This window comes from Puntigrus tetrazona, chromosome 13 (genome assembly GCF_018831695.1).
Source record: "Puntigrus tetrazona isolate hp1 chromosome 13, ASM1883169v1, whole genome shotgun sequence".
Lineage (NCBI taxonomy): Eukaryota > Metazoa > Chordata > Actinopteri > Cypriniformes > Cyprinidae > Puntigrus > Puntigrus tetrazona.
In genome coordinates, this window is record NC_056711.1 from 22,830,635 (window position 1) to 22,848,287 (window position 17,653).

A 17,653-nucleotide genomic window follows, 5' to 3' on the forward strand; every position below is an offset into this window, starting at 1 on the left:
AATAACGTCTTTCGGGGAAATGCAGGAAATAAACTAATTAAATTAAATTAAATGTGAAATACAGACAATTTTCGCCACACACACAAAAACAACGCTCTGGTAAATCTTAATTATGTCATAAAAAGTTATGAGATAACAACGTCAAAATTATGACAGAATATCTAAAGTTGATTTATGTAGTAAGAGTATTTTTATATCATTATAAAAATAGTTTTTATCTTATAATTTTTTATTTTCAATTTTGAAAACACTTTTTTTACTTAATAATAAATAATGTTTTATATAATACTGCCATAATGTAACATTTCTATATCGAAATTATGAATTATAGTCATCATTTTCACTTTTTGGACAATTTTGACCTGTTATTTCACAACTGTTGACTTTCTGTCAAAGTTTTTTTAATGTCTTTCTCATGTGGTCGAAGCGCTAGTTTAATTTGTACTTTTTGAAAGCTTCACTGCCCTCTACGGGTTAAATCGCGCAAAGTTTAGTGATGATTTTATGTAAATATTAAGCATTTTTGGGCAGGAAAAAATATCAACAGCGGCTTATTCTGAATTAGTGATAGGTGAAGGTTCTTATATTCATAATGCTATAAAAATAAAAAATAGAAAAATCATAAAAACACATGTGTTTCACAAAAAAAGTGTTGGAGGCACATGTAATAAATGAAATATGACTTTAAAAAGTCTTGAAGACTTCAGATGAGTCACATCTCGAGAGGTTCCTGCATGTTTTCCAGATTTCACGGGGGCGTCGTTTATATGATTTGTTGTCAAGGAACAGGAGGTTTTTAGGGAAATGCTATTGTCCTCCAAACAATCTCTCAGCATTCATCTCAAAACACGTAAACATGAGAAAGGAGTAGAGAGTTTATGTAGCTTAACTTCTGTTCAACGTCATACTGCGTTACCGAAATATCACATAAACTTTATTTATTATATTTTTATACTGTAACAGGTGTGCTACTGTATGCATGCATTTATTTTTATTAGTGTGAGCCAGAATTGATGTAAATAAACCTTTATGGATCTCCTTTGTTATGCAGGGTGTGTGTGTGTGCGTGTGTGTGTGTGTGTGTGTGTGTGTGTGTGGGGGGTTCAGTCATGCATCAGATTGTTGGGACTGTGATGTTGGGCTGATGTTCAGCACAGGACTGAAGTTAGTCAGAACAGAATGTGCTCAATACAGGAGCATGTGGATACTCCTTAGATTTGCATAACAGGCAAAGTAAGTGCTTTATCTTTTTTATATTATTGTTCTGGCATTAGTTTCACTCGTTTCGAAATATTATAACCGGTTTTAAACATTATATGCATCATACGACAAAACTAAACACTGCATCTGACCTTATTGCATTATTTATTTGTGGATTTGTATTAGTCTTTGATTTTTAAATAACATGCATGCCATTGTTTAAAGTGTTCCGATTCATCATATGATTTATTAAAATTAATTGCATTGCACAAATATCCAAGAATCAGCTTGTGGTTGAATTTCTAGCACTAAAAGTCTATATCAAAAATATATATATATATTTTATTATTGACTTGTGTTGTTCTTTGTAATGCACAATATGCAGCATGAACACATCTTAAAGATGCACAGAAGGTTTTTTCTTTGACTGTCTTTAAGGTCAGATATGAATGAAAGCATGGCCAAAGGCTTTTTTCTGTGCCTGCTGCTTTGGCTGCTTGTACCAGCGGCCAGATGCCAGAACAGAAGACAGTCTGGAGAAACTCTGAACCTCACCACAAAACAGGACAATGGTAAACGCATTAGTGTTTCATTCAGTGTCACAGCATCGTTTATCGCGTTGGCTTAGTTTTGTATGTCAAAAAAATGTATGTCTTTTTGTTTAACATCTCAGTAGGTTCTTCTTTTTTTTTTTATAGTTTTTTTATAAAAAAAAAAAAAAAAAAAATATATATATATATATATATATATATATATATATATATATATATATATATACATATATATATTATATAATATATATAATATATATATATATATATAGAGAGAGAGAGAGAGAGAGAGAGAGTACTTTTATATACTCTAAATGGTCAATATAATCAAAAATGCAAAAATAAGTTTTTACACTTTCTACTGCTTGTTTTCTGTTTCTATTAGACAGTCAAAACAATTATAACAAGTGAAAAGCCTTTTAAAATAATTGTAAAATCTTCCACCTTGAGTTTGTGGTTAATTGTCGTTTTTGCTTCCTTTTTTATATAAAGTTATCAAAATAATAATTTTATATCTTTAGCAATATTGCAAGATGACCATTTGCTGGAGTTAAACAGCTTGGTTTACTTCATTATCCATATCCTTATTTTCCCATTAAAACTATTTATAAAAGTGACTTTCGAGATACGATCGACTCTCAATCATTGTTGCGTTGTATCGCATTATAAGTTTTGAAACGTAAAACATAAAAATATGACATTATTGGGAGCTTTACAGTGACAGCTTACATTTATACGATTTTTAAGCAGTCTGCCGTACTGTTATAAAGATCTCATTGATTTACGTTACAAGCTAGCAGTGGTTTTGGCCATATAAATATTGGTTAGGTTGTTGCATTTTTTAAATTTAGATAAATTCTGGCTATCGTTTCACATGTGAGGCTTTACAGAGCGATCTCACAGAAGAATCATTTTCATTTTCACTTTCAGTGTACAGGTTTTTAATCCGAAGAATGTTTGGAAAGGTTCCGTGGATGTTAAAGGTTCTTCACGGGAAACTTAACAGACAGTAAAGCCTGCCTCTATTTTTGTTTCTGGTTTCAGAGTTAGTATGCACTCTAGAGATCGCGTTCATCCTGGACAGCTCAGAGAGCGCGAAGGGCCTTCTGTTCGACCGAGAGAGCGTTAGTGCGCTCCTTCAGCAAGCGCGTGGCCCAGATGCAGGTGTCTGACTGGCATCTGAAAACCCGTATGGCGCTCATCTACTACAGCAGCTCGGTCCACATCGACCAGCACTTCAGAAACTGGCAGGACCTTGACGTCTTCCTGGGCCGACTGGAGGACGCCATCTACATCGGCCAGGAACGTACTCCACGTGACGCCATATCCAACGCCACTCAACTCTTCGCCAGCGAGACCAAGGAGCAAAGCGTGAGGGTCGCCCTGCTCATGACCGACGGCGCGACCACCGCGCAATCCCGACATCATGATGGCGGCCGCCGAAGGCCAAAGGCCACAACATAAAGATCTTCACAATCGGCTTATCGAACTTGGCAAAGGACAACGTGAACAGCGCCAAACTGCGGGTCGTAGCGAGCAGCCCGGCGCAGCAGTACTTCCACAGCCTCACTGACCCCAAACTAGAGGAACGGCTCCTGCAGCAGCTCGTGAGACATGCACTTCATCTGTCGGGCCCCGTTATAGATAGGAATGAATGATTCGGCGGAAATGAAAAAGAAAGCGAGAGATGCATTTAGATGGCACGACTGAGTTATAGACAAAAAGAACTAATGAACTGAGAAATGAATTTTTTTTTTGTCGTGATTTTAAGGGCTTCTAAGCAAACACACAAGATCACGCTGTGCAGCAGAACGGAGCATGCTAATATAAATTATGAATTACTTGTAAATGTTTTTTTAATTTAATATTTCATGAATCACACGTATAACTTCTAATCATTTATGCAAACACAAAAGCAGCAATTGAATAAAAATCATATATATATAATATACACACATACATATATATATATATATATATATATATATATATATATATATATATATATATATATATATATATATATGCTTGTGTGGGTGTGTGTAAAATATGCATGAAGTATGCATAAACAATATAAGTATGCATAAACACAAAATCTAAACAGAATATGCTCATATTAATTAAAATAATAAAAATATGAAAAATGTAATTTTTCATGAAACACACACACATAAAATGTACCGTAAATCTAATAAAAAATCTAATAGAAATATAGAATTATGCAAACACCTAAATCACCTTAGGCAAAAAAATAAACCCTTGTAATTGAGATTTAAAACTGAATTACAAATAAAATGTGCTAAAATATAAAATGTATCATTTGCAATATGTGTGTTTATTAAATATATTTTGATCTAATGAGATCATTTAAAGAATATATACAAATGTCACTAATACTCAAGTGTTGAATTCCAGGGCACACTTTTTAATAAATAACTACAAAAGACACTGAACCCTGAATCTAAACTGCTTGATCATTAAAAAAATATAAACTATATTAGTCACCCATTCGCTCTGAAAAGCGGAGCACTGAAACACCGCACTGATTTCTCAGAGCTTTACTTTCCCAGCTGAAATGAAAGCTCATTCATTTAGCTTTGCTTTGTACTTCTCCAGTATATTCCAGCCTGCATGTTGCTGTAATGTTGGGTCAGAAAACGGGCGTCTAGATTTGATCGATGAGGGTTTGAGATGCAGCGCTCAGTCTGGCGTCCCGAGGCTCGGTTCACACATCAGTGGGTGCGAGGGATTTTCCACAGAAGATTTGCCTCTCGTGAAATGTCAAGCACTGTCTGTGATCGCACAATGCAGGCCTCTTTGAAACGCATCGTAAAGTTTCCATGCGTGGGATTCGAAAATAAATAGAATGTGTTTTGGTGCTGTCATGGATTTGCTGTCTAATTTCTCTTTTCATTTTTTTTCTCAGGAAAGAATTGCGAAGAATGAAGTAAGTATCAAGAACAGAGATTAAACAAAGCGTATTATACTAAAAAGGTTCATTCTTAAAGGGACGGTTCACCCAAAAGTGAACATTCTGTCATCATTTACTCACCCTGGAGTTTCTTTCATATTTTGAACACAAAAGAAGATATTTTGAATGACCAAATATATGTTGTTGTCCATTAAAATAGCAATAGCAGGGTAAAAATGACTATGAAGTCAAACGTCATTTTCTTTTGTGTTAAACAGAAAAAAAAAACATAGATAATGGGAATGAAGTACGTGTGAGTAAATGATGAAAATGTTAGTTTTGGGGTGAATTAATCTGAAAAATGCCGATTGCGTACCACCTGTTGTATTCCTCCCGCCAGTGTCCTCGGCCACCGGTGTGTTTGTGTGAGAAAGGTGATCGCGGTCCTCCAGGAGCTCCTGTGAGTATCGCTGAGATGAAACCGAGGCCATTTTCAGTCATTAGTGTCATTTACGAGAAAAGCCTACTTTGTTTAGGGCAAAAGTGGAGAGCAAGGTTATGAAGGAGCACCGGGTCAAAAAGGCTCAAGGGTGAGAGTGAAAACAATTAGCCATAATTATGAGCATTAGATCTGTAGTGTACTGTTGTTGATCTGACCTGTTTTACAGGGGGAAACGGGAGCACCCGGTCTGCCAGGAATCAGCGGCCCAGAGGTACGTCAAATCTTCATATAGTCACTTTATACAGTCTGTGTTATCAGCGACTCTCTGACCATCACTCTTCTCTTCCTGGTTCCTCATCAACAGGGAAGACCTGGGTTCAAAGGTGATAAGGTGAAACCTCAGAGTTTACATATTTACACGTTTTACACAGAATCCATTTTACACAAGATCGGATAATGTAAAGGTTGGAATATCATTTTTTTAGAAGCATTTTATGCTCACCAAGGCTGCACTTATTTAATCAAAAGTACAGTAAAATGTTAAATATAGTATTTTAAATCTATCAAATCAGCATATCAGAATGATTTCTGAAGGACCGTGTGACACTGAAGACTGGAGTAGGCTGAAAATCAATTGTTGCATCACAGGAATAAATTATAAATTCAAACATATTCAAATATTAAGTAGCTATTTTAAGAATATTTTTATTTTTTTTTTTTTTACTGTATTTCAGATCAAAGAATTGCATGAGACTTCTTTCAAAAGCATATTAATTATTCCAAATTGTTGTGCATGCCAAATAAATATTGTGCACATATAATAGAATTGCACAATTTATATTCTCAGTAAAATTCTGAATATTACTATAACTGTTTTAATGCATTCTGTTCCACAAAGCAAAATCTTGAAAGTCTTGAGTCGTGGTTTTAGGGGATCAAGGTAACTGTGGACCACCGGGACAAAAGGGACATAAGGTATGTCTTCTGTACTGACTTAATATATTTGTATCAGTAACATATAGAATACTTTATTAATAAATAGTTTTTACTGCATTTGACAGGGCACCGAGAAGGGCTTCCCCAGGGCCAAGGGGCCCCAGAGGAGAGCAGGCACAGTATAAACATTTACCATTTACATGCCACGTTATATCCCACACTCACGGTTCCAGCTGAATTAGTATGCACAGTTTTTCATAATGTAGGATACTTGTTCAGTTATTTTAGTGTTTAATTTGATTCTCTAAACCTTTGTAGAAGCCTTTATGTTTTAATCACGACATAAAAAAAAACAGCTCCAATAGCAAAAGAGATTTTTGATGAACTAACTGAATAAATCAATTTGGGAACGTTTTCCAAGAGCAGCCAAAATTACAGTAAAATTTTTTGTAAAAATTACAAAAATAATACATTTCATAAACAGTCACGCTGAATTAATTTATGTGTTTGTGAATTTTAAAGTTAAAGTTTCCCTATTATGGGTTATGAAAGAATCATATTTTGATTTTGGGAGAACCCAACAGCAGTGAGGTGCATGTGAGGTCAAAATTACTATGCATTTATTTTTACCTTATTTGCTCAACGACTGCCAACGATTTGCTCTACAACACGTTTTTCGAAACCCCTCTTTTGCGTGAAGCTGATGGGGTTGCTCCGAAAGCAGCACCTAGTGGCAAAAAATGGCCGACGTGAAAAAAAAAAGCGGACGGGCAATATGAAAATGTTTTTGATGTCAACATGAAACAGCTTGGGATTCCGTATAAAAAATAATTTGTTTCGGTGATTCAGTATTGGCTCTTTCTTTTGAGAGATAATAACTTCATACATATATTTAAAGCTTTTTCATTCACTTAAAGCTCATGAATTTCATTTTCAACAATCCATAATCCACTTCGTTCTTTTTCTTGACATTTAACTGTATAACTGTATAATGATACTTGCGATATTTGTCCATATATGTACAATTACATTACATTAAAGCTTTCAAAAATGAACTAATTACAGTTCCGTCATGACAACCCTCTGAAAGTATAGCATGGCAATATACGTGATGTAGTGTTAATGCGTTGGGTCTTGGTGGAATAGACCTGCTATGCTGTTGCGAGCATTACTGGCAATGCATGCAGACATTTGGGAAATATAGATCTATGCAGGTGGAGCTGGGGAGGGTGAAGGCTTTTTGTAGTTTGCTGCAACTGCTAAAGCAAATGTTAGCCAAACATTCGAAGCACGTTGGCTGCTGAGGCCATAAGAAACCTATCGTGATTATATCAGACTGAATTACAACCCATCGGCCTGTCATTTGTACTACTTTTTATTCTGCTACTTATAAAGAAACTATTCTAGAGCAGAATCGACACATTTCAGTACCCCGCTATCATCCTGCGTTCGTTTACAGAACTCCGCTAGATAGTTACGATCTGTAAAGAAAAACATTAAGCTCGATTAAACTTAAAAGCAAAAAATAAACAGCGGTGTTGAGTGAGAAGCACGTGCCAACGTGTCACAATCTCTAAAATCTCTCTTTGTTACAGTTTATAGATACCGTTTTATTAGTTGTACAGTGCGTTGGTTGCATTACGAGTCGTCTCTCCACAAACGTGGCGATCATGGCCGTCCGTGGCTGTTTCCCCAGCCTGCACTCATGGAATGTGATCGGCAGATCACTCGTAACCCTGTGCTAATGTTCACATGTAAAGCAGTGAATCCAGGCTTGCAGGATATTATTCTTTTCTGAGGACGACTTTGTGCAGTGGGATTAGCGAAGAGACAGAATAGTTCAGATTGACTGGGTCAGGTCCTCAAAACCACATTTTAACAGGCACGCAGCAGCCTAAAAATGCCATATCATCCTGCGTTTATTGCATCTTGGCCTATGGTCGAAGAACTGTAAAATAAAATTTAAATTCGCTAAAAATGTAGTTATGTTTAGGCCAATCGAAGATCTTCATTGTAACAGCTTTAGAGAAATTTAGCATTACGTCACTTGCTCGCCAATGGATCCTCTACATTGAATGGGTGCCGTCAGAATTTGGCGCAAACATCTGATAAAAACATGTAATAATAATCCGCAAGTCATTTAGAACCACTCCAGTCCATCATTTAATATCTTGTGAAGTGAAAAGATGTGCATTTGTACAAAACAAATCTATCATTAAGGCATTTTTAGCATTTTAACACACTTTATATAAGCAAAGTTGTTTTAGTGTCATTATAAACTATGAAATTAAGGAGAGTTAAAATATCTTAACAATGCATTTGTTTCATATCAACACATAACTTTTAGCTTCACAAGACATTAATTGATGGACTTGAGTTATGTGGATTGCATATTGTTATGATTTTAATCAGCTGTTTGGACTCTAATTCTGACGGCACCCATTCACTGCAGTTATGATGTTATTTCTAAATTTGTCCAAATTTATTTATTATTGCATACACATTAGTCATAGTCATATACATTATTTCTTTGGCTGAGCTATACCTTTAGTACAATGTAAACATAAATTTCAACCTGTTTCTTCATTATTTCACCAGGGTCTGAAAGGGCCTCCAGGAGACCAGGGTCATGAGGGTACAGCTGGACCTAAAGTAGGATCATATCTTCCATTTCTTTGCCAGTGAGACGTCTGTAACTGATATTTGTGACTTAAATAGAGACAGAGTGGTAAAGAAGAATGTCATGTTTCCATGTCGGTTTAAATGTAGATCTTCTGCCTTTCGTGTTTGGCCAGAAAGCTTTAACAAAGAGTGCCTTGAAAATCCGACAAATATATAATAGCACATTCAAAAGCAAAAACTCCTGAACTTTTAGACACAAGGGGTGTCTTTATGCTCTGTAAATGTCAGTTGGAATATACATGAGAGAAAACATGTACTGAACCCTTTCACCATAACTCTAATAGTAGATGGTCGTTATGAATATTACGATAAAGTAAAAAAGTTAAATTAGCAATGTTACATGTGCCCAAGATGACTGAGATTTAGCACAATATATATCAGCTTTAAATTTACATGAACTTTGAATTTATAAGAAGATCCAAATGAATCACTAACTTTTGGACTGTTCCAAGGGTGATCGAGGGCCGATTGGTGCATCTGGCCCACCGGGAGATATTGAGTCGGATTTCCTGGTCCGAAGGTAAACTTCTCAGGACATTTGAAAGAAATTAATAGGCTGCATTGAACTAATAAAAGGGACAAATCATGTTAAAAATGTCAAATATAAATATATTCCATATCAGATAAATGTTGTTCTCCAAACTTTATATTTATCAAAAAAGGTATTACAGTTTCCACAACAATTTTACAAGCCTTAAAGTTTCCAACCTTAAAATCATAATATAATATAATATAATATATATACTAATAATATATATACAGCATATTAGAATGATTAAGGATCATGTGACACTGAAATGATGCTGAAAATCCAGTTTTGCATTACAGTAATAAATTACATTCTAAAATATATTAAAATATAAAACTGTTATTTGAAATTGTAAGAATATTTAACATTATTAATGTTTTACTACAATATAAAAATTATGGGATGTGACTTTATCAATAGCCAAAAAAAGTTATAACAGTATACTTTTTTTAGTATGTTCTTTTTCACAGTGTAAGAACCTGCATGCAGGGTATTTTATTCATTTTTTTGAGATATCTTAAACTTAACCTGCGGTGTGGTTGTTTCTAGGGAGACAAAGGGAACCCGGGAAGAGCAGGTCTTCCTGGTCAGGTCGGGCGAGGTCAGCCTGGACAACTTGTAAGTAAAAACAGCATATGTGACTTTTAAACACGCGTCGGTAGATTATAACGACATAATGAAACATGCTTCAATGAAGGGTCCTCCAGGTTTACCAGGAGCACAGGGGAACCCAGGAGCTCCAGGTGAAGGTCTTCCTGGGCCCAAGGTGAGCCGCTTTGATTATAGAACATTTGTTTCTATTGTAAGGAACCTTTGAAGGAAGAAAAATATTTCATGGATCTTCATGAAACAAACGATACCAATAAAGAATCTTTGTGCTTGAGCTCAGACCTCTATGCTATTATTTCCCTTTGGTTTGCGTGAATAAAGCCATTTATATTAAATTTTTTAATGTGTTATTGTGTTAGGGTGACCGTGGCTATGTCGGTGCTACAGGTGGACGTGGACCCCCAGGTTATGGAATTAAAGGTGAAAAGGTATGTCACAGTTGCGTGAGACCTTACTTGTCTATATAAAAGCCCTTTATGCATTTAATTTAGCCCCTGAATGCATCTTTGTAGGGCGACGCAGGACCTCCTGGATCACCTGGACCATTAGGAATGCCTGGCAGGGGGATTCAAGGAGAGAAAGTATTTGTTATTTTCTGAATTTGCATTTTGATATCAGTATTCGTGTACTAGTGATGCCACAGTAGCTTTACTATTTTTAGTGATCACAAATGGGGTTAGTCATCTGATTAAAATATTTACAACATGCATGGTTTGCGCTTACAGAAACGAATGATACCTGAACACTTGCATCTTGCTGGAGGAGATGTGCTATTACACTGAAAAAAATGCTTTTCTAGCCTAGAGCCTGCATTGTTTCCTGCCAAAATATCTACAAAATCTTAAATCAAGAAAGGATATCAAAATTAAGTGAGTTTTTACTTGAAACAAGCAAAATAATCTGCCAATGGGGTAAGAAAAATAATCTTGTTTTCTGTTTAAAATTATTATTTAAAATAATTTTTACTGTCTAGAAAATCCATCTTGATTGAAGAATGTTTTAGACATTTTGGCTGAAAACAAGACAAAAAGTTGAGTCTTAAAAGCATTTTTTGCAGCATATTTTTCTAAATGAATAATATCAAGCAAATATAGATCCACTTGCAACTGCTAGAAATGTCCAAAAGAACCTTCCAAGCACTAGAAAAATCCTAGAAATCACCCAGAAGACACTAATAACCCAGAGGTCACTAATAACTAATAACCATAAGACCCAAGCCCACCACTTCTTTTCCTAATTGTCATTTTTATTTTTATATATCTAGGGGGAATCAGGGACCAGCTGGCCCTACTGGTCAAAGAGGGAATCCTGGGATAGGACTCGCTGGGCCAAAGGTAAATCTTAAGCTATTCATCTGTACGTTCATCCATTCGTCTATCTATCCCTATATATACATTGTGTTTTCCTTTCGTTTCTTCTCAGGGAGAACAGGGCTTCCCTGGAGAACGTGGAGTCCCTGGAGAAAGAGCAATCGGAGAACCAGGACCCAAAGTGAGTTGTCATTTCAGCTAAGCAGTTACATGACACGAAAAAGCAGAATAAAGTATCAAGTAGTGAAATCAGAGTTGTATTTATGGGTTGATGCTGTAGGGTGAACCTGGATTACGAGGTTTACCAGGTGAGGCAGGTGTACCAGGAGAAGATGGAGCCATGGGGCCAAAGGTCAGAATGCTTTTAATGCCGTGTTAGTGAAGGATAGATAGCATGAAATCAAAAACATTCAATATCTTATAATATACTATATCTTGTTTTCTTTAGGGTGATATAGGCTTACCAGGACCCAAAGGGCAAGACGGACCTCCTGGAAGAGGCCTGCCTGGAGAGAAGGTAATGTGTGGATGTGCTTTACTGATTCTTCAGACAAAACTGAAGAGTATTAAACATTGTTGTATATATACACATTACAGGATCTAAAATGACATTAAATGTACTAAATAGGCTGTATCTTCCTTCAATAGGGTATTCGAGGGGAGCGGGGCTCCAGAGGCCAACCAGGACCTTTTGGACCAGTTGGGCCAGCAGGGTCAAAGGTGAAAACAATTTGTTCATCTTAACAAAAACAAAATACCACACAAAGAAAAGACCTGTGCGTCTGGTATTGCTAGTATTCACTGACAATCGAATGAGTTACAGTATATTTCATTTAAAATAGGGGGAACCAGGCAATGTTGGAGTTCAAGGTGTTACTGGGCCCCCAGGAAGGGGCATACCGGGACCTAAGGTATGATTAAGAAATTCTCAGGGTTAAAAAGAAGCTGTATCAAAAATAACTAAACTAAACTAAACTATTATCGAGTGATTTATGAAAATTAAGACACATTTATGCCATTTAAACCTTACATTTAAATTATTCAGGGGCGGTTTACAACAACAAATGGAAATTCTAATTCTGGCCTTTAAGTTGTTGATCATTACATTAACTTAATATTGTGCATAATATAAACTCAAATTTTGGAACTTTGTGTGCTTTGGATAGGGCAAGATAAAGGAGAATAAGTGGTCAAATCAATTTTATTCAGTGTGTTTTCAGTGAAGGAAAAGACCTGTTAGTGTTTAATGCAGGTGCTATTATAACTGTGGATTTGATAAAAATCATAAAAATTGTTTTTTCACAAATAATCACAAATAATGCTACAAATTGCTTTCTTCTAACTCAGTGTAGTTTGTTGGTTGAACATAATTTAATCAGAAGTACAAAAAATGATCCAATCTATTTCTGCTATTTATCTATTTTTGAGCAACAATTACTTTTAAATTGCTCTGGAATGAAGACCAATTTATTATTTTTTTAAATACTGATTCATATATATTTAATGTAGCATAAAAGATTAGTGCTTTGATGCAACCTGTGTTGTTAAAAGCTCTATAGAAATAAAAATGATTGATTGATTGATAAACATCTATATCCTAACTGTTTGGGCTAACAGTACGTGTATGTAATTGATCAAGAGATCTCAATACCATGTTCATCTTCCTGTAGAGGCGATCCAGGGCCAGTCGGTCCACCAGGTCCCACTGGAGAACCAGGGATAGGCATTGCAGGGCCGAAGGTACGAGTGACGCTGTAGCAGAAACATGTAATATTGTTGTTGTTTTTCATTGAGATAATGCATTTTGCCTGTCTTTAGGGTGAATTAGGGTTACGAGGACCCGTTGGACCTCCAGGGCTGAAGGGAGATGGCTATCTCGGCCCACCTGTAAATATCATTACAAATATTATTAATGCGAATGTTCAATTTACAGTCTGATAAACCAACTCAGCATAACAGCATAATTTAAACTATGTATGTTTCGCCCATGTGATCTACAGGGGCCACCGGGTCTGCCAGGTCCTACAGGAGAGTCTGGGCCATAGGGAACAGGTTTACCTGGACCAAAGGTAAGGTGCTTGCTTCACACCAGTTTTCCTCAGAAAATGGGGGGTGAAAGCATTTGATAAATTGATGTGTTCTGTCACAGGGGGATAGAGGCCCTCCAGGTTCCCCAGGGCCTGCTGGAGCACCAGGTCTTGGGCAAGTGGGCCAAAAGGTAGGAAATATATGTAGAATATCATAATCATCACTCCACGATTCGATAATACACTGGTAAATGAGTCATTAGATATGTTTAGGTGTTCAGATTGACTGGTTTGGGTGTGCTCTGAGGTGTTTTGTGGGTTGCAGGGCTCCATTGGTCAGAATGGTCCAGCTGGTCCTCCAGGATTACCAGGAGAGGGCATGCAAGGACCAAAGGTAACAGGAATCTGAGGCTCATCAACAGAATACAGTATTCATAGAAACACATTACAGTGTGATATACTGCAACAGTGAAATTCACATTTATTTTGTTTTCGAACAGGGTGATCCTGGATATCAGGGTTTACAGGGGCCAAGAGGGTTTCCTGGAGGGTCTGCTACGGGCAGAAGGTGAGAGGAGACGTAGACTCACTACTGAATGCATTTATATTTTGTACAGCTATCATTATAGGAATCCCTAAAACAGTAACATGTACTCACCCTCGTGTCATCCCATAACTGTAGGACTTTCTTTCTTCCATCAAACATTATGTTTAATACTATTTTATACAAAACTGGTAACTTATAATGACAAAAAGTACAGTATATGAACTTACATGCAAAAAAAATGTTGCATACTTGAAAACATGACCAAAACAGTAAGTTTAAAGCTCCTTTAATGTAACTACTGTGTTGTAGGGGAGTCGTGGGTTAACCGGAGCACAAGGACGTAAAGGAGACAGAGGAGGCCAGGGAGAACCAGGATTTACAGGACCACCGGTGAGAAGAGCTGAGAAGGACACGAGACTTTCTTTTTAATCTTTAAGCATTATGATAGCTGATACAGTAATTCCAAGCATTGCGTAAGACACATTACCAGATTATTTAACTACATTTAACACGCCTGAACCTTGTGCTTTATAATGACAGGGTAATACAGGAACAAAAGGAGAAGCTGGTCTCACGGTACGTACACAGATGTATAAAGAATAAATATATATATATATATATATATATATATATATATATATATATATATATATATATATATATATATATATACGTATAATGTGTATGTACATGTATATATGTATATATATATATATATGTATATATATACATGTGTGTGTGTGTATATATATATATATATATATATATATATATATATATATATATATATACATATATATATATATATATATATATATATATATATATATATATATATATATATATATAAAAGTAAAAATAGCAAATGTTATAAAGCAAATAGTACAACTACTCAAACTTAAATTAAAATCAAAATGAAAATTGAAAATATAAAAACTTAAAGCTAATTATATAAAAGAACATGATCATCATATAATATAATACTTTATAAAATATAACATTACTACTAGCTAGTGTGAAACCGAAATGGAGCACTTCTATAACAAGATTTCTATGTATTTTGCAGAGAGAGGAAATAATCAGCTTAATCCGATCTATTTGTGGTAGGTGATTAAATTGCAGATATATTCTGCTACATTTGATCGCTTTGCGGTGAATCACACCAAAACTGATTTGGTTTAAATGATTTATTGTCACCTGTCAGGCTGTGGCCGGATTTGCAGAATACATCCTCTGGAGCTGGTGTTTGTGATCGACAGCTCCGAGAGCGTCGGCCCGGAAAATTTCGAGGTCATTAAAGACTTTGTGAACACCATGATCGACCGCTCGTCCGTCAGTCCCGAGGTCACGAGAGTCGGCGTGGTTCTCTACAGCCACATTAACCTGGTGGTCACAAGCATTCAAGAGCGTTTGAGCCGCGATGAAGTGAAAGCAGCCGTGCGCAGGATGCCCTACATTGGGGAGGGCACTTACACAGGAAGCGGCATCAGAAAAGCCAATGAGATCTTCCGTTCGCCGGGCGTGGTGTGAGGAAAGTGGCTGTGGTCATTACTGACGGGCCAGGCGGATCACCGGGACACGGTGAAGCTGGAGGATGCGGTCAGAGAGGCCCATTCGCCAATATCACTATGCTGGTTATAGGAGTGGTGAATCAAAGCGACCCCATCTATGATGATTTTAAACACGAGCTGAAGTCAATAGCATCGCTACCAATCGAAGAGCACGCGTGTTTTCCATCGAGGACTTCAGAATGCTTTCTGGCACGCGTTTGCTGATTTGAAAAAGGCCTGTATGTATCGGCTTTAATGCACTTTTCAAAATAGCCGTTTTGAAGGGTTAGTTCACCCCAAAATGAAAAGACCGTTCATCTTCAGAACACAAGTTTAGATATTTTTGATCAAATCACTCCATGAACAGCAACACGACCGAAACGATACAGGTCCAGAAATGTAATAAATGCATCAGTAAAACAGTCCTTGTGACATCAGCGGCTCAACTCTCGATGCTACGTGATTTTTTTTTGCGCTTAGAAACCAAAAATAACATAATTTACTTTTTCATTCTGACTTAATTTACGTCCGACATTTAGGAGATGCGATTTCACCAAAAATATTTTAATTTGTGTTCTGAAGATACAGAACAGAGGTCGGGTTTAGAATGACATAAGCGTGAGTAATTAAGGACAGAATTTTTAATTTTGGGATGAACTAACTCTTTAATGACAAAAGAAGTGGAAATCAGCAATATCAGGCATAAATAATGTCTCAATCATTCACACATTTGACCCAAAAATGACATTTTCTGAAGATTTACCCGTGGGCCATGTTATAGTATTCTTTATCAGACTCATTTGGAGCTGTTCAGCAATGGCTCCACTGTAGTGAATGGGTGCCGTCAGAATGTTATGGATTATGGCTGGTATGAAGCAATAGTTTAAAGTTAATGATTTAATGTATCACAGACATAGAGAAACCCATGCCTAAGCTACAGGATCACAGAATCATAATTAATCAGCATTAATTCATTCTTTTTTGTCTCTGTGGTCTAGAAGTGGAAAGTAAACTGCTCCAGAAGATCTGTGAGAACATTGATGGATCGATATTCAGCACTACCTCCAAGGTGAACTCAAGACTGCATTAGCTATATGTTTTGGGTATATTAATAAAATAGAATTATCATTTTATTAATTAATAAATAGTCTTTTTAAATTCTAGAACAGAAATAGAATTTTATCACGATAAAAGCATTTAAATTAAGTTCTGCAGTAACATTTATTTAATATAATTTATAAATTCAATAAATCCATTTGTTATTATTGTTACAAAATATATATAAAACAAAATATGTATAACAAAATAGAAGTTCTGTCGTGCCCTTTAATTAATATAGTCTATTTATTATCATTCAAAATAAATGTTTTCTAATTATGCTTGCTTTACAGTTGCAGCTTTCATTACAATTGCAGCCATATTTGTTTTAATAAAAATGTGTTTTGATCATACCGTATTAATAAAATAATCTAGAAGTTTCTAGAATTTTAAATAATATTAAAAAACGCGAATATATTTAATAAAAATTACATTCCGTTTAGGAAGTTATACAAGTATTTAGTACACAAATTTAAAAGTAATGCTTTTTCTAATAATTATTGCACATTTAGTTTATTAGTTTTTATTTTATCGTTAGTTTTTATATTAATTAATTACGTTGTAGAAACAAGATGCATCTAAAAAGCCATATTTGATCTGTTTAAGTGAGAAATTATAATTATTTAATTGAAATTACACAAGTGCTCTCCACTGTGGATTTTTTTCATCGTATTATTATTTCTTTATTATAAAGTTAAGCACCACTTTTGAATGATTACCATGCAGGCGTTCGCTTTTACAACTGCTTTACTCAATCAGCCAGGTGCAGTTGGAGAGGTGTTCCCATACTCACGATCCCAAACCAGGCGGCCCCGACGTTCTCAGCACTTTAGCACCGTATCTAGAAAGAGAGGAACTGAACCTCCTCCCAGATTTCTCTCTCCACGTCACTGGGCGGCCCAAACCGGGACGCGGACAGGACAGAAAGCGCCGCTGCTCATACAGGATGACTTCACTGCAGGTAAATGCCGCTCAGAAGCGAGACGATACAGATAATAACTGCAGTTCTGATTTCCCGTCAACACGTTTTCTCTGTCTTGCGTCAGACGAGGGATGCCTACAGCCTCTGGATCCCGGCCGTGCCGAGAAGTGCGTTGTTAAATGGTATTTCGATCCGAAGCCAATTCGTGTGCTCAGTTCTGGTTTGGAGGTTGCCACGGCAACAGAAACCAGTTACGGGAGTCAAGAGGCCTGCAAAAATCCTGTGTGAAAATGTAAGTCTTGTCATTAGAGCGCTGATACTAAACAAGACATGGAGCTA

The 17,653-nt window shown here is 36.2% G+C and overlaps 1 pseudogene; it reads left to right on the forward strand.

The window, feature by feature from the left end:
* Positions 1 to 1,097: 1,097 nt before the first annotated feature.
* On the forward strand, positions 1,098 to 17,311 carry LOC122356268 (annotated as a pseudogene).
* Positions 17,312 to 17,653: the final 342 nt, after the last annotated feature.